Source organism: Maniola hyperantus, chromosome 11 (genome assembly GCF_902806685.2).
Source record: "Maniola hyperantus chromosome 11, iAphHyp1.2, whole genome shotgun sequence".
NCBI lineage: Eukaryota > Metazoa > Arthropoda > Insecta > Lepidoptera > Nymphalidae > Maniola > Maniola hyperantus.
Genome location: NC_048546.1, coordinates 10,319,141 through 10,340,197, shown reverse-complemented (window position 1 = coordinate 10,340,197; position 21,057 = coordinate 10,319,141).

Here is a 21,057-nt window from a genome sequence, read left to right as displayed (position 1 = left end):
CCGATGCCATTTCGCGAGGCGACGATGAATGGATAAAGGAAATGTCCCAGGGTGAGACAAAAACATGAGTTTATCTCGAGCCTCCGTTGTTCGCTGCCTCTAATTGGCTAATTGGCATACTAGATAGATCAAGAAACGCGATCGCTTCCTCCTTCAAGATAATCGTGCCCACCACTGTCGCTCTGACGTAGGGTTGACCGTTGATCGGTAATAGAAAAACATCGCTTAAAATTAAAATCCGATCGAGTGCAAATCGGAATCATAGGTACATGTAGGGTTCTGTAGTATCGTACAAGAATACCATAAAAACGTATAACTCTTATAGTACGCTACAGGTCGAGAATCGAGATCGCAATCGGGGAGGGAACGCCCCGCACACTCCCACAGCCCCCGCACTAACCCGTGGCGGGCGAGCGCGGGAGACGTGAGGGTGTGCGGGGCGTCTTCCGCCTCATACCCCGATTGTCATCTCAAATACTATATTATGTACTTTTTGTATCAATTTTCATTGCAGTCATTTTGAAATTTTTAATATTAATTCTTATATACTTAGCGGCAACAGAAATACACATTCTGTGAAAAATTCAACTCTTTACCTACATATTTCGGTTTATGAGATACAACCTGCTGACAGACAGACATACAGATGGACGGACAGCGAAGGCTTAGTAATAGGGCCCGTTGGCATCCTTTCGGTACGGAACCCTAACAATGAACATCAGCATACACATCGGAATAAAGTCACCAAAGTTTAAAGGCGGAAGCATAAAATTTTAAATTATTTCATCTAAAATACAAGAACTCGGGTAGAAAATATGTGGAGTAACAGATTTCCTAAACTTAGGTTTTATGACAAAAAACAGGTTTTATGGAAAATATTTTAAGGCATTCGATGTTAAAAGTTAAAACATCGATGTTTTTCACGCTCTCAACATCGATACTTTTGATGAATATCGAGCATCCCTACCTTGATGAAATACTTGATCCATATCTGCTCCATTGAAATACGCTACTTGATAATAGTGAAGAAATTACAGCTCCTTTTATTTGTATTAAAGTTTATTGCCTTAAGGTGCATGCCGACTGGTTTTAGCTTTAACTCTGTTCTTGCTATTGAATGTACCCGTATTTTGCAAGATCGAATAATATAAAGCAATTTAAATGATTACTTACTGATAAATAGGATTCTGGATATTTTAAAATTATTGAGTACCAGCAGTTTTTTTCCCTTTGGATACCTTTTATTGTTTAGACACAAACTTACACATATGTAGGTAGTATTTATCTAAGGTAGTATGTACTATGTGCCACATAATTATTAAGTGACAACACATGTTACATGATATTTTAAAAGTAAAAAGGCACCTCATTTTCCTGAAAATTCTAACTAAAAAAATAACAATAGTAAATATTAAAATAGTCGAGCAGTAACATCCCAAAGGATAACGCCTGAAAAATTCCTTAACAAATCATGGAACCCCATGTTCCGAAAAGAACGCCCACCCCTGGCGAATACATTTTTAAAGCAATACGTCTAAGATATTTAAAGATGTTTCAGTCACAGAGAAGACAAAACGTCAAACAGACTTAGAAAAAGAGACCGTTTGGCATTTTGCTTCCCTTTACCTAGGTTCTTCTCCTTTCCTCATAGAAACTCAGCATAAAAAAAAACATTTCAGTCTAATTACTGGGCTTTACTTATTCACAAATGAAGGGATATTTTTGGATAACAATTTAGATTAAAAGTATTTAGAGAAATTTCCATAGCAAATTAGGAACATCTATTATGAGACATCGAATCCTCAAACGAAGAATGAGAAAGAATCAAGACCGTATTTAAAAATACCTGTGTAACTGTACAAGTATGGGATTTAATAGTAGGTAATTCATTATGAATGGGAAGCACATTCATTAAAAAATGATATTAAAAAAAGTGCGAGTTAGATTCGCGCACCGAGGGTTCCGTACTTGGGTATTTTTTTCGCCATTTTGCACGATAAATAAATCAAAAACTATTATGCATAAAATTTATTAAAATCTGTTTTGAAATGTACAGGTACGCCTTTTTATATGATATCCCACTTGGTATAGTTATTTTACTTTGAAAATTGAAATTATACCAACTAATTATTTTGTTTTATATATTTTAATTTTTTTATGTAACCACAATTTCACAGTTTTCGGATTTTTTCCTTTACTTGTGCTATAAGACCTACCTACCTGCCAAATCTCATGATTCTAGGTCAACGGGAAGTACCCTATAGGTTTTCTTAACAGACACGACATACGAAGAGACGGACAGACAGACAGTTAGACAGATAGACAGACAAACAAGTGAGAAGAGTTCCTTTTTTCATTTTGAGTTACGGTACCCTAGGCTAGAACTATCTGAAAAACTTTCAGTCACTCGATTTATCGCTCATAATACATAACGAATAGCCGCTCTAAATACTTATAATAAGTCTTTAGAATACCTACGCACATGAAACGGAATAGCAGAGTTATCCGAAAGTGCGGAAATGCGTCACATACATCAACCGAGAAAATAGAAAAACAAAGTGAAGATAAAATGTAGCCCGTCCTGATATTTTGCTACAATTTGTGTACAATAAACATAGCTTGTGAATTTTTCATACAATTTGTGAGTTAGGTACGACTCCACTTTGCTACCGGAAAATCTGTTCGCTTCATAAGTAGTATTTTGTTAATATTTGATTACAAGTTGGCCCTTGACTGCGATCTCACCTGGTGTGTGACGATGCAATCTAAGGTGGTAGCGGGCTAACTTGGTTATTCCATTATAGTAGGTTTAACTTGACGTTCTTCGTCAGATATGACGTCCATTTATATTTTATGCGCAAGAGCGTGACGACTATTTATCTGTCTGTTTATCTGAAAGTTACTTACCATTCTCCTCTCAGAATAAGAAGAGGTTTGGCCATAGTCTACGACGCTGGCCGAGTGCGGATTGGCAGACTTCACAAACCTTGAGAACGTTATGAAGAATTCTCAGGTTAGCAGGTTTCCTCACGATGGTTTCCTTCACCGTTAAAGCAAGTGATACATTTAACATATTATGTCACTCTGAAAAGTTAGAGGTGCCCGGAATCGAACCCACGACCTCCGAGTAGGATGCGGACGTCTTAGCCACGAGGCTATCTCAGCTTATTTTAGCATATTATTTTGTACCTAAAGCAAATCTGCAAATCTTAGTATAAAAGAATCTATAAATATCAATCCGTCGCAGGTAATTTTCACAAAACATCTGCATGAAAGCCGCTTGACGTCGCAACCTCATTCATAAGCTTCGATACTTGCACCTGTAGAATGTCCTATAGTCGAAGAGCTGGCGGTCATTTGAGTATGTTCATTTATTTCAAAAAGTTAGAGCTCCATTGTCAAGGTCTGCATCCATACGTAGGTAGTAGAAATTCCACGGATGCATACGAAGCGATTTGCTTCCCGTTTTTAAATAAATAAATAAATAAATAAATAAATAATAAATTTATTCATAAGAATGCAGGTGACATAACATGGTTATAAAATTAGTTGGCGAGCCTTATGCATTCTACCTTAGAATATTGGTGTATGAATATTTAAGTATTACATTACAGTTAAATTTTTAAAAACATGTAAGTACATATAAATTACAAAATCTTTAAAATTATATAATATTCAGAAAGTAAATTAATTAAGTCATACAAAAACAAGAGAAAAAAAGAAAAAAAAAAAAAAATAGAAATAATAACAGTCATTTAAATTTTTACATGTCATACAGAGGGGATACCTAACTATTGCACTACAAAGACCATAATTTATTTCAGTCATCTAATCTAAGTCATCAGATTTACATTATTTAGATATTATTTTAGACAAATTATTTGAGCTCATCAATCAAAAATTCCGAGATGTTGTAATAACATTTATTTATAAGCAGCTCATGAGTTTTCCTCTTGAAATTATTTATAGTAGTGTTTTTGTAGTTGTCAGGAAGTTTATTGTACACAGTTATTGCCATATAGTGTGTACTCTTTTCAAACATCTTTACATTTGAATTAATAAACATTTATTAATTCAAACTGCTAAAACTTGCCCTTCCGGCATCAGTTTGTCCGTCCACTTTAAAAATAGGGCACCTTCTAAGCAAACGCATTCAATCTTAGGCTGCATCATCACTTGCCAGCTGGTCTGATTGCAGCCAAGGGCTAGTCTATAAATTTAAAAAAATAACCCATGAATTTGCCCGTCATGAAACTGAAATGAACAATGATTTACAAAACGTAACTAAACTCGTAATATTAAGTACTTATAAGTAAGAGCTTTGCTTAGACTAGAGCAAAACTCTAAGCTTACTTTAGAGCGAGCTAGTTTCAAACATTTTAGAATAAAATTGATAATATGCTCGATGCCTTATGTATGAATGATCATCAGCTCTTTGTCTATTATATAGCTGCCGTAAAAGCCTTATTGCTTTTATAGATAACGTTATATTCCCCGTGGAATCTTTATAGAAAAGTTTTACTACTGGAATAATAAGTCAATTGGATAAACATAAAAGTAAATTCTTGTCTCTTACTCCCGATTGCGTAAAAGTTGAGATGGCTCTGTTTCTTAAATGAGGGAATAACACTTAAATTGAAAGTAAGTATATTCGGTTAACAAAGTATGTTTGGGCTACTATAAAAATAAAATTGCCGTTTATATTGGGTTCAACTATGGTTATACATGGCAATAACAATGTTTCGAAAGCAGATACAGAGTAATAGGTATGTAACATTGGTAGATAATAATATACAAGAATGTACCTATTCAAGTCTATGAAATGAAAATGAACCTATGCCTACAATTGGTTTAGAAATGATGTAGGTATATGTATAAGTATATGGAATAAAACTTTGAAGTTTGCTTTTTTTTATAAAGATTATGCTCGTATATAAAATAGACCTAACAACTGCCGAACCTCTCTCTTATTTATTGCATTCATGCATCATAGAATTATTTTTACTGAATTACTAGGCACTATTTTAAAATTTAAATTTTAAAATTAAGTGTAAACTATAACAAAAAAACCTTAACAGGTTTAATTTAGTACAAACTATACTAAATTATATCATACTAGCTTATGCTCGCGACTTCATCCGCTTGGACCACATAAATTTCAAACCCCTATTTCACCCCCTTAGGGGTTGAATTTTCAAGAATCCTTTCTTAGCGGATGAATAAGTACGTCATAATTGCTATCTGCATGCCAAATTTCAACCCGATCCGTCCATTAGTTTGAGGTGTGCGTTGATAGATCAGTCAGCCAGTCAGTCAGTCAGTCATCTTTTCCTTTTATATATTTAGACTATAAAATGGTACTTACATGTATTTTACAGATAATATTAATAATGTCTTTGATTTTATTTTACCAACTCCACCAAAATATTCTGCATAAGACCCAAGCGGCACTTTTGTATTCTTTTATCTCTTACAACATTCATAAGATAGGAACTCGTGGAACGTTTAATGAGGTGTCGGGCGCATATAAAATAACTTTTATTTTATTTCATTGATAAACTATAGTTTGTATGGATCGTTTATAAATAATGGGCTTATAAAGAGAGCTATCTGTTATTTAAGTTATGTTTAACGTAGGTCACACTTGAGACATTTTGTTTCAAGACTTTTTGTCTTATCACTAAAGTAGCGAGACACAATGAGCCGCTGGATTAAGGCAGCGCAAAATCGTGGCGGTTTTACTAAACTAAAAGAGGCTTATGTCTAGCAGTAGTCATGTAGGTATCGGTTAACGATGATGATAATGATGAATATTATTATTACTAAGACCCTATAATCTATATAATATATATATAAAAGGAAAAGCTGACTGACTGACTGACTCATCTATCAACACACAGCTCAAACTACTGGACGGATCCGGCTGTTTGGCATGCAGATAGCTATTATGACGTAGACATCCACTAAGTGAAAATTCAATACTAAAGGGGTAAAACAGGGATTGAAATTGATGAAAATAAGAGAAAACTTTTAAAATGTATAAAAAAGTAGTTTAGCTATGAGTTCTCCATAATACATAGCAAATTAGTTTTTTCTTACATTAGGCAAAGTCGGGAAAAGTTTATCAAAGATAAAGAAAAAATCCTTTAATTTATATATTAAAGAGTTTTAAAATCTGAAACACTTCTTTCACGCGGACGAAGTCGCAAGCATAGGCTCGTTATAGGTATACTAAATTAATGATGATAATGATCGCTTAACTGTCGCATGTCGCTAGTGTGGCTATAGACTTAATCCGACGGGGTCTGAATGCGACAAGATAGGAAAGGTTATGCATCCGCTCTTTTACGAAGCATACGAAATGAGTAGGTAAATACGTGATGGAAAAATTAATGGGTTCTTGGCTTTAGGCTGCGTCTTTTACTTACTTTGTTTTTAGACAGTGGCGCCGCTGCTTTATTTAAAAAGATTATTTGCTTACTATCTCAAGTTAAAAGTAATTAGCTCTTATTTAAAATATGTTTCATCAATTTTATTAATATATTTTTATTATAATTATTGTTCTCTTTTTATTGAGGAAAAGTATAATAATATACTTACAGCTACTTAGGTACCTGTTTTATTTTTGAAAAAAATATATAAACATTCGTCAATTTATAATGCCCAAAAGGTATTCTAATAATATATCCTGTCAAAAAATCTACCAATAAATAGGAATTGTATAATATTATGTAGGTTGTTTCTTACTTTTAAAACATCTAACTCTAAAAAAAAATCGAACTGGAAGGACACTGGACAACATAGTGAACAAAAATAATTAAAAGTTTTCAAAAATAGAAAGTAATAGGTACATTCAAACATCATTCAAATAATAAATTAAGTCGGATTATAAAAGCCGCAGGTTAAATTACCCGAAAAATACTTTTGGATTATAATTATTTTGGGCTTCGTATAAAATATTACGAAAAGTTTAACTTGAGAAAAGCTTTTAAATACAATGTTGTTTTCAAAATTCCAGATTATTGAGAATTGATTAAGAAGCGGCCCGCGCCCGTGGACCAATCTTGAGTGAATTTCTTTAATAAATCATTCGGCGTGTTTGCCAGAGATCGTTTTGTTTAAAGAGAGATTTCGGAAGTTTATGGTTCATTGTTATTTTATGAAATATTACGAAAACTGCTTTTTTTCTGATGAAAAGAACATGCATGCAAATTTAAATTTTACTTTAATACCTACTTAATTTTGAAAGGCGAGGGTACCTATAGTATGCGACAGGTTGAGATCGCAATTGGAGTGGGTGCGCCCCGCACACCCGCACACTCCCCGTGCTTACCCGGTGCGAGATAGCGCGGCGAGGCGTCTCCCCGCCTCAAACCCCGAATGCCATCTCGATCTGTCGCGTACTATAGCTATGTACGCATTATTTTTGTAGTAGATTCACTTGGCTATAACATTGGAATATTAGACCTACGAGCATGTTTTGAAACATGGCTATCAATCTATTGAAATTGTTGAGCAAAATATAGTTCAGTGTGAAATTTTCATAAGTCTAATTTTTAAATTACTTAGACATTTTCAACAACAAGATCCAAGAAATATCATTTTGTAGATTCTCGTATTTCTGTTTGTGAGTTTCTCGGTATGCAAAACTAGTTGTCTCTGTCTGTAATACTTAGCTACTTTAATTTAAGGACACGCAGTACGCTCGACTGAAGTTGCCGCGTTGTAAGAGAAAGGTGAGAGACGATGATTTTCACTGACATCAAGCGCGCGAAAAGGGTTGAACAGCTTCGTTTGGGAAAAGTATTTTTGAGAAAAAACCTACTCAATGTACATGTTTGCAAAGTTCAGTTAATTCAACTAATAAATAAATAAACTAAGTCTACTTTTAAATTGTTTTAGAATTTTCATACTCCTGTTATTTATTTACGCCCGAAGTTGTCATAAATTTAGTATTACAAGGAATATTTCGAGGCTTGTAACTTTAAAATCATTTTTTTAATGTTATATATCAACTAGCTTATGCTCGCGACTTCGTCCGCATGGACTACACAAATTTCAAACCCCTATTTCACCCCTTTAGGGGTTTAATTTTCAAAAATCCTTTCTTAGCGGATGTCTACGTCATAATAGCTATCTGCATGCCAAATTTCAGCCCGATCTGTCCAGTAGTTCGAGCTGTGCGTTGATAGATCAGTCAGTCAGTCAGTCAGTCACTTTTTCATTTTATATGTTTAGATAAACCTAGATAATGACAAGATAAACCGATTTAATGCTTAATTTTGAGTGTAAAATATCAAATAATGAAGTAATCATTCTCCTACGTTTGTATGAAGAAAATACCGAGCTGCGCCCCCTTAAACATTTTTACCTACTTAAAACATTATTTTATATTCTTTTAACCGTTTAAGGAGCTAAAACCCACATGCTAGTTTTTGCGACTAAATATTGCAGTTCTCGATTACAGTTGACAAGTTACATTCCGTTGACAAGCGGTTGACATGCAAATCGAGCATAAGTCATGCAAAAACTGGTGCTCCTTCGACGCTGAAATTATTTAAATGACATTAAACCTTGGTGGCAGTTGGTTGCTACTAAATGTTATATTAATTAACTTTTTACTGATTGCTTTTATGGGTGTGTACGTGTAGCTAGTATCCAGTTTTCTTCTTTCGGATATATATGACTAGCTGATGCCCGCAACTTCGTCCGCGTGGAATTAGGTTTTTAAAAATCTCGTAGAAACTCTTTGATTTTCCGGGATAAAAAGTAGCCTTTGTCACTCTCCAGGTCTTTTTATATACACATGCAAAAAATCACGTCAATACGTTGCACCGTTGCGACGTGATTGAAGGATAAACCAACAAACAAACACACTTTCGCATTTATAATAAGGGTTTATTCTATCATTCATCCATACTAATATTACAAATGCGAAAGTGTGTCTGTCTGTCTGTCTGTTTTTCTGTCTGACATTGCAGCTGTCATTCTACCGCAATCGAGGCCCTGAATTAATGAATACAATATGATCATCAGGCAGAGGATCTTTTATGTTCAATTTCAACAAGTTTATGTAAGTTGGTTTCTTTAAACTTGCAAAAGGAAGCGAGCAGTCAGTTCTTGACACCTCAACACGAATACTTTCCGATACCAAACTAGAAAAACCCCTATTAGTATTAATATATTCCGGACATGGTGACAGGGACGTTACGTGGCCCTTTGAGATGTTAAAAAAGTGGTAAAAAACGCGTCGGAGCGGACTAAAACTTTAACTTGACGTTTAAAGGCGACAGAGCTCATTTTTTTGCTTATTCGTGATTCGACTCTATCAACAGATTGTGAAGGCCTGGACAGACAAAGCGTAACTGTAACACCGCGCTTCGGTAGTACCTAGACTAGCTGTCGACTATTTTTTTCCCCCTCAAAAATGAACAATCGAACTCTCTCAGCAACGCTCCTTTGGCGGTCAAAATACTAGCACAGTGTGTGCAGGGATCAATAATTAATGTATGACGGGCGATTACTCGCCCGTTGCACTAGCAGACTTGCTCACAGCCCAGCGACAATCCTATCCCAACAACACACGCGATTCTTGCTCGTCAACTTGTTTCTAGTTTTTAGCTCAACTCATTTCTCGCTAATCATCGGTGGTCGGAAAACCAGTTTAGTCCAGCGACAAAACCATCCCAACTACACACGCGATTCTTGCTCTTCAACTTTCAACTCATTTCTAGTTTTTATCTAAACTTATTTCTCGCTTATCATCTGCGGTCGGGCAATCAGTAACTTTTTGTCCCGGAAAATCAAAGAGTTTCCACGGGATGTTTAAAAGATTTAAATCCACGCTCATGAAAATGCGGGCAACATGCATCCCGGACACGGATATAGGCTACTTTTTATCCCGGAAAGTCAAAGAGTTCTCACGGGATTTTTGAAAAACCGAAACTTACGTGGACGAAGTCGCGGACCTCATTTAATACATTTATAATTTACTAGCTTATGCTCGCGACTTCGTCCGCGTGGACTACAAAATTTCAAACCCTTATTTCATCCCCTTAGGATTTGAATTTTCAAAAATCCTTTCTTAGCGGATGCCTACGTCATAATAGCTATCTGCATGCCAAATTTCAGCCCGATCCGTCCAGTAGTTTGAGCTGTGCGTTGATAGATCAGTCAGTCAGTCAGTCAGTCAGTCAGTCACCTTTTCCTTTTATATATATAATAAAGAAGATGAATAAAAAATAGATACATATCGTAAATCATGATAAATGAAGAGAAGATACCATTTATCTATTCAAATTAATGCGATCAAAATTTAATTGATTGCTTGACAACAATATGATGAATAGGTAGGTAGGTACGATTTTTTGTTCTCATCCAAAACAAAAAATCCTACTTCTATACTACCGTGATAGACAAGCGTATCTAATAGAGATATGTTTAACTTATTACCGTGCTATTTCGATTGTTTTCTGATTAGAAATATTCAGCTCTGAGCTGGAAAAATAAAATTGATTTTGAAAAATGTCTAATTGGAATGTTGTAAATGTTCCAGCAATTTTGTTGATTTGCTTTTTCATGAACTCATGAACCAAATTAGTTAATAAGTGCGAATTAATGATTTGGGAAATTATTCTTGCTGCCAAGGGATCTCCCTTGTCACCAAGACCTTTACCTTAGGCTGTTTCCTCGTGTCGTGTGACACGAGGAAACAGCCTAAGGTAAACAGTCTTTGATCTATATTGGTGGAATAGTTTTAAGGTTATCATATAAAATATTAATATTATGTACTTACCTATATAGGATAAGAATATCTCTTGAAGTTGGTTAACGAATTAAAAAGAAGCTAATTTTTCAAAACTTGACGAAAGAAATCTTAATGCGATTAATTAATGTAAACAAGCTAACTAAAAAGATAAATTAAACCAACCGGAAAGGGACCGATGCATATCAGGGGACTTTTTGTGAAACCTGAATACATGAAAAACAGTTTAAAACGGTACGATAATGCGGCTAATTCTGTCGTCTCAAAACCCAAAATTAACTACATAGACAGGTCTAAATATAGTACTGTCCTTTTCCACAGGAAGCATTATGAAAAGGATATTTAGTACAATAAAGTTGTATAAGTACAGTAAAGTCACGTAAAGTTGAGAATTTCGCTCCCTTACAAGTCAAGAAAAAGAAATCTTACAAGAAGCACGACGGCCGAAATTTTAATGCAGTTAATAAATGTAAACAAACTAAAAAATGTGTGTGTTGTCATAAATTAAACTAAGCGGAAAGAGTCCGACACATTATGGGAAGACCTTTTATAAAACCATGAAACCAGAACACACAAAAAGAAATATGTAATTCAAATTGATACAATATTAACCGCGAGTGACACTAAAAAGCTGTGATAGCCTAGGGTTAGGACGTCCGCTTTCTAATCAGAGGACGGGGGGTCGATCCCGGGCACGCACCTCTAACTTTTTGGAGTTATGTGCGTTTTAATTAATTAAATATCACTTGCTTTAACGGTGAAGGAAAACATCGTGAGGAGACCTGCGAGCCCGAGAGTTCTCCATAATGTTCTCAAAGGTGTGTGAAATCTACCAACCCGCACATGGCCAGTAGACTATGCCCAAAACCCTTCTCACTCTGAAAGAAGACCCGTGCTCTGTAGTGAGCTGGCGATGGGTTGATCATGATGACACTAAAAATACACACAGTAAAGTCGAACATTTCCCTCCTTTACAAGTCGGTTAATAAAACAAAAGGAGGCGAAACTCTCGAAGCACGACGAGCGAAATCTTAATGCGGTTAATAATTAATGTAAACAAACTAAAAAGATGTGTGGCCATAAATTAAGCGAAGCGGAAAGGGTCCGACGCATATCGGGGGACCTTTTAAGAAACCTGTACACACAAATGCCATTCCGTCGGCCATAGTTAAAATGCCCAAAGAATAGCTATTCATTAGCGGGCGCGAGAATAAGAATTCTTGAAGCACTCTGAATATTCCATCGGCGAGAGACTTGTATTGTCTTTGGAAAAATGTCCGCTTCGGCATAAGGTAATTGATATGCATAAGCCGAGATTATACCAACAATTCCGCGTGAAAAGTGTCCGCTAAGATCGCTGAGTGTATCTCGCATCCGTAAAAAATTGTATCCAAAATAAATTATTGTGTTGAATATGATATAGCATTGTAGCTAACTCTGTTGTACACAATCTCGAAACTAAACTAAATTGACAGGATTAATTATTATCTAATGCTGTCTATTTTCGCACGAACAATTGTGAAAAAGATAGCAATACATTTAGACCTGTCATTTTAGTTTAGTTTCAAGATTGTGTACAACAGAATTAATCACATTGGCTTAAAATTATATTAAACTAAAGAAAAATGTGCTCTTCTATCTGGATACGGCGTATTTCACTTGACACACATACAACTGAATTCACTTTTGTTTAAACCAATTTGTATGAGGATTCCCCATCTATATCTCCATCTAAGTATTGCGAGGAAAATGTGATAGCAGTGGTCAATGACCATTGGTCATTTATAAATTGAAAGAAAATAAAAATAGAAATGTGTGTCATTTTACATTTTACATGAACATTTAGGAGCATAACGCCATCTTTGGTATTGTGTATCAACGGGTATGGTGCTAAATTATGTCGGCCCGGTGTTGCCAACACACTGGCTCGACAAAGACAGGAGCTCCGTCGCAGATGGTCGTATATCCTTGTTCATTATCTAGTGATCCCATAGATTTTATTGGCTATCGCCCAGACAGAATGGCCAAGGAGCTGGTGGTAAATTTTAAAGAGGTGCTTGATCAAGTTGAAGATCCCAATCTAAATACATATCTCTAACTTGTGACAATTGCGTATCTATGTAGTTTGTATCAGGTTCATACAGTTTCTAAAACGAGATAGAAAAGAAACTCCCATCGGCGGTGTTCCCACTAGATTACAACATGGGGTTATTCAAGGGGCGGACCAACGAATTCCTAAAAGGAAGGCAACGCATCGGCAGTTCCTCTGGTGCTGCAAATGTTCATGGGCGGCGGTTTGCTCGCTATCTCTATTAAAAAAAAGGGAAACTGGATAAAAAATTACTCAGCATCTTAATGGTGAATATTGTATGGCAGTCGAATAAAGCACTTCAAAATATCTGCCAAATCAAACTATGTAAAATTAAAATTAAAATCTTAGATAATATACAGGCAATAGACGATTACGATACGATTACGATTTTTTAACAAGTTATTTAACAAAAATACTTCCGGAAAATCATCCACCAGTTCTTTTGCTAGAGTGGATAACTCCGCCATTTCGAATTTAAATTGTTTAATCTTTAATATTAAAGTCAGTTACAGTATTTATCGGCGTGAGATAAGAAGTGTTTTATGTCGACTTTTAAGAATACTGCAATGAAACTTAATTCCGCTGACATAAATAGTGTTTTTAACGATTTATTTTCAGTGATACAGTTATGGTTTTATTTAATTTTATAAGATTTGACTCTAACTTTTAAAATGAAAAGTAATAGGTAAAATAACTACCTTCTTACAGATTAGTGAATTTCCAATTACAGCCCAAGCACCATCAGTGCGACAATGATTTCCTGTGGTCTTTACATAACAAATAGAAATAGAAATAGCTTGGTTTGCCGGTGTAAGGCACTGCAATTTCACTATAATACAGTACAGGAAAGGCAGAAATTAATTAGGTAATGGCTGAATATTGACAGACTAGTCACAGCAGTGTCTCTATTAATTCTCGATATTTCAGACAAGATTTTGGCAATGATATGTCAAAGGTTTCCAGCATTAAGTAGGCAGTTTTCCGAATGCCGACGATTAACGAGAAACGAGTTCAGCTAACAACTTAGCGTTAGAGTTGGCGAGCAACGAAAAGTGAGTGTGCAGTTGGGATAGTTTTGTTGCTGGGCTATGAGCAAGTGTGCGAGTGCATCGGCGAAATTGCCTGTCATACATTTTAATCCTTGCGCAAACTGCGCGAGTGACCGCCAAGAGAACAAGTTTTTCTGTCTTGTCGTTGCGCCAAACTAGTGGAGAGTTCTCGCCGGCAGTGTGCACAGTCAGCGATCAACTAATTAAAATGTCTCTTTTATTGACATGAAATCAGGCATCAATTATTGCACGTTTTCTGAGCGAGAAAATAATCGATAGCTAGTCACTTCACGTCGGCGGTGGGACGACTGCCTTATTTGTTATTTTTGTCGAATGACTCTTTTCATTCATTGCATAATTAACTACCCTTTTAACTGTGTCAATGTAAGGCTTTTAAATTAACAGGACACGCAAGCCTTAAGAGCGTGTAAAATTATTCAGTATCCTGTCGGAAGGGTGCACCACAAAGTTTGCGCTTTGCATATTTAAAGAATACCCGCTTTATCCGGCTCATCGACGATTCAGATATCCGAGGGAAAAACGGAGCAAGCCAAAGACGAGATTCTTATTCTCGGATACGCATTAGGGCAAAATTAAGTGCGGTAATGTGTCCAACCATTACATTAAAATGCCTTCGGCTACTTCGCATTGCTTCGGTAAAAATAAAGCGCATTCCGGGTAAGATATTGGCAGTACAATTATTCGATGAATCTCTCTCGCCGTACTTTGTACAGCAAGTTACGGCCTTGTAGCCAATTTATCGGAGTACGCACCTATAAAGAGGATTGGCACGCACGTTAACTGTCAAATTTTTTATGCGATTTTCGGCTTAATTTCCGCGCAATAGATGTGAGTTTCCTACCCTTTAATCTTCTTTAATCGAATTTATTACGCTCATAAGTGTCTCCAGTGCCTGCTTTTTTCGGCTTTTTATGAAGTGAATGAAAATAAAAGCGGTTACGTGTTTTTGTTTTGAACTTTGAACAGCTGTGGTATTTAAGTAAGGTCGTGGAGTATTTTAAGACAATCGCTATTAGGCATGATAGCATTAATGTTGCACAAGGGGGGCTCCGATGTGTTCATAGGAGATCGCGGAGCTTCCCAATTTGCGCTGAGGGTGGCCACCGTGGGGGTTTTACTAGGTAAAATCCTACATAACCCGATGTCTTACCCTGGACGTCGGCTATCTTAAGAAGATTTCCCCTGGTGTTTTAAAAAAAGGCATGATATCATAGGTTTGCATGAAAGGAAAAGTACGCAAACCATTTTCGTAGCTACTTTTCATAGGTACAAGCGATTCTACTTTTACTTAACAACACATGGGCAGATTTTCATATTTAGATGATTTTGTATTTTTCTCTCCTAAAAGCACATAATGTTCTATGTAAATAATATGTTGCAGTGGTATAGTTATTCAATTGTAATATCTCAAAAACTGCTTACAAAAAGCAAGGATTTAGAAGTCACAATGGTCACTAAATCAATAATCTACGTGACTGAGGAAATAGCCAGGCCGTACTGTCACGATCGTAGTCACGATTATGAGTCAACCGCGTCACTTCCGTGACAAGTCGATTCGTTGCGAGTCTCGAGAACAATTATTAGGTGTGAATTGTATCACTGAGAACGAGGAGGAATCTTGCAGGAACCCACCGGGATATGCGTGTAAAAACTGTTTTATGGAAACCACGGATTATGGCGAGCTTATTTTGCTGCCATACGACATAATAATATTTATACTTCCAATGTTAATTTTGTTTCTTTTTCTTTAGTCGTTCCTTCGTTACTGAAGATCATGGTCCTGACAAGATCCCAGCCTTGGATGAGTCGACTGTTTCCATTTCCTTCTATCGGAAGCCATTTTAGCGATAGTGTCAAAATGGCACGAATTGGACTCCTTCAGGTGGCCAGACCATCTTGTTGTTGTAATTTTGTTTAGGTGCAACTTTATACGATAAGTATTAGATAATGTCCGAAAATCATCCACGTGGAATTCGGGTTTAAAAAAATACTTACCAATGATGTTTCTTTAACCGTTAAAGCAAGTGGTATTTATTTTAATAACATTTATCTATACAATCAACACGATATTAATCTGCTAAAACTAATAACTTGTAGGTACCTATCCAAGCTTAATGCTAGTTGAAGTTCAAACAGAGTGGAAAGACCGTGGCGCACCAATGACAGCTACCGTTTGCGAGGAAATTGTTCTACCGTTAGGCACTAAGCATGCTTTGATGGTTTCATTCAAAGAGACAATGTTTAAGATAACATTTCCTGTATTGAGTTATTGTTGAATAAAAATTTCATTGAGTGGCAATTGATTTTGCATAACCGGTATTGGATTGGTCACTGCCTGTGCGTTTTGATTGTGTGTCATTTCTTTTTTTTTATTCCTTTAAGTAATTATTTACTTTAGTATTTTCACTTGACCGTTATTTTACTGTGATGATGCATTTATCACTTTCATTAAATTATTTTTTACTCAAAATTTTCCAAATTATTTTTAACTAGCTTATGCTCGCAACTTCGTCCGCGTGGACTACACTGATTTCAAACCCCTATTTCACCCCCTTAGTGGTTGAATTTCCAAAAATCCGTTCTTAGCGGATGCCTACGTCATAATAGCCTATCTACATGTCAAACTTCAGTCCGATCCGTCTAGTAGTTTGAGCTGTGCGTTGATAGATCAGTCAGTCAGTCACCTTTTCCTTTTATATATTAAGATAAACTAGATGAGAATTGAATAATGCCCGTAGGTCCCGTGACTTAGACTATGTAGATTTAGGTTTTAAAAATCCCATAGGAACTCTTGGCTTTTCTGGTAAGAACATGCCCGTCTCCGGGATGCAACCTCACAACCGCATCTCTGGACCACATGTCGTCAGAATAGGTTGCCTCGGCCCTTGAAAAGTTAACAGATATAATATTATGCAAACAGAAATACAAAAACATTTTTGTGTATTTTACAATATACAATAGCATATGGATGTTTTTGACAAACAATTAGGTAGGTACAATGGTACATGCATCCTTTGCTCAAAAAGACCTGCGAACCTACAGCTAAAACCTTTTTGAGAGCTGCTACCAAACATGACTCTCCACCTTCCCCATCCATCTGCTGTCCAACACTTTCTTGAGGTTGTAGATCCGTCGTTCCACACGCTTACGCTCCAGAAAACGTCTGCCACAGCAGCCATCGAGTTTTTTCTTGCTTTCATAGATTTAAAGTTTTGAAAATAGCATTCATCAATCATCTAAAATGTCCGCTGTGAATATTCAGAAGACATTGTTTATCTTGTAAAAGATTTTTGTGGTGTCTTCCTCTCCCACTTAAGGATGTTGTTATCTGCCGCGCTGTCTCATTAGTCTGTAAGGATACGCCGGTAGTGAAGAGGTGATTAGATGAGTTAAGCCATGTTCGAAGTGGCTCGAAGAAAAATTCTTACCTGTTGAGAGTATGATACTGAATTTTAATTACTTGTCATCAAAAAGTGTTTTAAAAATCATTTGTTAAGAAGAAGGAGCATCTTTTTTATAGTAGCGGTACTTAGGTTAATCACCCAAAAAACTGCTCCAATTAAACAAAGAAATCAAGATATTTGATTTCTTTGTTTAATCGGGAACGGTAATTACGGTACGCGAGGGGTTGAAATGGCAATCGGGAAGGGAACGCCACGCACACCCGCACATATGTATGTATGGCCTTCACCAAGATGTAAGCTATCTCTGTACCAAATTTTGTCAAAATCGGTTTAACGGATGGGTCGTGAAAAGTTAGACAGACAGACACACTTTCGCATTTATAATATTATTAGTATGGATGAATATTGTTTATTTTTAAAACGCTAATTTGATTTTTTAATCTCGTGGCGATCACCATTGGTTTATTCAAGTGCTACGCTACCTCTTTCTCGGTACACTACAGTAAATAAATCTATCCTCACATTTTCGGCCTTGTTTTGACCTCTTCAGAGTGGGAATAATAAAGATTGATATATACCTAACTACTGAGGTAACTGCAAAATTTGCGATAACAATTATGATAAAACGATTTTAAAACATATCCGTTCAAGAGATGCAATTAATTCTCGAACCCCTACCAGTTAACATGGGCCTTAAAATTGAGGAGATCGTTTTGGTATAATTTAATGACGATTCTTTCCCTTTACAAGCAATAACGACCTAAAAGATTGTGCAATTATTTATGAATACCTGTTGCTTTTACCTGACAGTTAATTTTATGAGGATTAGCTGATTTATTGGTAACAAGTTTGTTATAGGCACAGTATAGTTACTTACTTACTCTAAATAATAGGAAGGTACCCGCATTGGGTTAGCACGGGGGCTGTGCGGGTGTGCGGGGCGTACCCACCCTGATTGCCATCTCAACCTGTTGCGTATTAGGTATACGTGCACGGTGAATAATGAATCCACCTTATCATAAGTTCAAAATTAGATAGGTTCTTATCTAATGATTTTAAGCTTATTTCGTGGCTTAACGACAATAAAAACAAAAATTAATCGTGGTATGTACCCGTTTTATACATTAAAATAGGTTCTTATCTTTTTTATTTATAATATAAGGTTCTGTTTAAATTTAATTGAAAATCCTGATTAAATTATTCCATTTTAATCAGGATTTAATCATGTTCGCGGGCAACATTTACTTAGTAAACGTTGCTCGCGACTTTGTCCACTTGGATTAGTTTCGTTAAGAATCCCGTGATTTTCTGGAACAAAAAGTAGCCTATGTCCTTCCCTGGGATGCAAGCTAGCTCTGTACAAAATTTCTTTAAAAACCGGCGAAACAGAAGGGTTGTTAAACGCCGGAAGCTATCAAACTGACAGACAGACTTTCGCATTTATAATGTTAGTAAGTATGACTGTATTTTTTCTTTCTTTTCATTATTCTAAAAATAAACACGATCTTTTGTTTAACCGTTCGAGTTGTACTTGACTTATTGTAAGTGAGGCTTGAATTAACCCGTCAGCGGTGTAACGACGTTATCGAGGCGACATCGGAGCGGCTGACGTATAATCTGTCGTCCACGTTTTATTATACACGGACTCTGAGTGACTTGATGTGTTCAGTAGCTGTCATCAATTATTGTTAAAGAATGTATTCAATACTACATGCCCGCGACTTCATCCGTGTGGGTTTTAAATTAAGTGGAACTCTTTGATTTTTCTTGATTAAAAGTAGCCTTCGTCCTTTCCAGGGATGCAAGATATCTCTGGAACTTTACTTCAAAATCGGTTTGACAGATGAGCTGTGAAGAGCTAGCAGATAGACAGTAAGACTACACATTTTCGCATATTGAGTTAACATTTTTTATCTTTCTTTTCATTATTTTAATAACACGATCTTTTGTAACCGTGGTACTTGGTTTATTGTAAGCAATAATGATTGTAAGTGAGGCTTGAATTAACCCGTCAGCGGCGTAACGACGTTATCGAGGCGACATCAGTGCGGCTGACGTATAATATGTCGTCCACGTTTTATTGTACACGAACTTTGAGATACTTGATGTGTACAGTAGCTATCGTAAATTTTTGTTAAAGAATGTATTCAATACTACATGAACGCGTCTTCGTTCACGCGTCGATTGTAAATCCCATGGATTCCCACGGGGTTACTAGTAAATTATAATAGACAATTAGTGATGTCTTAAAATAACTATTTATAAAACATTAAATTAATGATTATCATTATCATTATAATAAATTGAGGTTTTATTTGTCATCACCCGACAAAAATCAACCACATGTAGTAAAAGGCGAACTAACAAACAAGTTTATTACAACAATATGTACCTATTTGACGAATTAATTATGATCATTATGATAATTTATGCTAATTTAACAATTGCTAATGTTTTATGTCAGTCACGAAGTGAGAACAGCATACTAACCGCAATATAATAATAATAATATAATAATCTTAATGTGATAAACCTTTAAGAGAATAATTAAACTTTCTTCCTCTTTTGAATGCTAACTGTGGGAGAGATGATGAGACACTTTCACTTAGCATCATTAATTTGCACAAACATGCTTCTCAGGGTTCCGTACCCGAAGGGTGCCAACGGAAAATTTATTAGGTACTAAGCCTTGGGGTTTTCAATCCAATCCAATCCATCAGCCTATTTGCGACTACTGCTGGTCATAGGCCTTTCCAAGAGCGCGCTACTTAACACGGTCCTCTGCCAAATTGGTGTTTATATTAATAATGATAATAATTAGTAGATCTAACAAAGTAGATCGAACTAAAAATATACTTAAAAATAAAATTAATTTGTCTAGATAAGATTTTCGTTCAAACCAGATTTAGATAATTAATTTGTGTTCAATGATTTATTGATTTGTGAATCATTCTCCAATAAGTTTTGAAGATTTATTCCGAAATGCTTCTGTTCGAACTCAAATAAACTTAGGTACAATATTAAAATAATGAAGTATTTTGTTTACTGCTATTAGAAAAAGGTTATTTTAAGTGATTAAAAACATCAATGATAATGATCGGAACGTCTTTCAAAATTAATAACAATGAGTAAATTTAGTATTAGGTACATTTTAAAAATTAAGTTGTACAACTTAAAAGTTTTAAAAAGAATTAGTTTTCTGGGTCAAGTCTTGTAGTTTCAAATTTTCATTGTAGATGCAGTTATGTAATGTATCTACCTACTTCTTTCTTTACATTTTATATCAGTGTAGGTAGTAGGTATATTGTTTTGATCGCAGACAAGACATCGTGAGTAATAAACGTAAAAACAATTTTTCATTTTACCAATAGCCGGCACCATTGCCAAAATGTTCGCGGGTGGCGTAGAGAGCATTAAAATTAAAATATTTGCCCAGCCTGGGGCACCGCGCTATCTAATTAAGAACGATCGACACTGAAAATAAACTTTACCAATATAGCATATTGATCGAGTATCTCCAATTCGTGCTATGGTTGTCGTAAAATATTGCCCAGATTTTTTTTATTTTCTCAACGACTTTCATTTCACTTTTTGTGGAAAAAAATATTATTAAGGGCAAGACTACTGCAAAATATTATTTACTAACTTCGTCCTTGATAGTCGATGTGAATATAATTTATAGCCTATATAGCTCTCAGGTATAATATACGTTAAGTATCCGCGAAA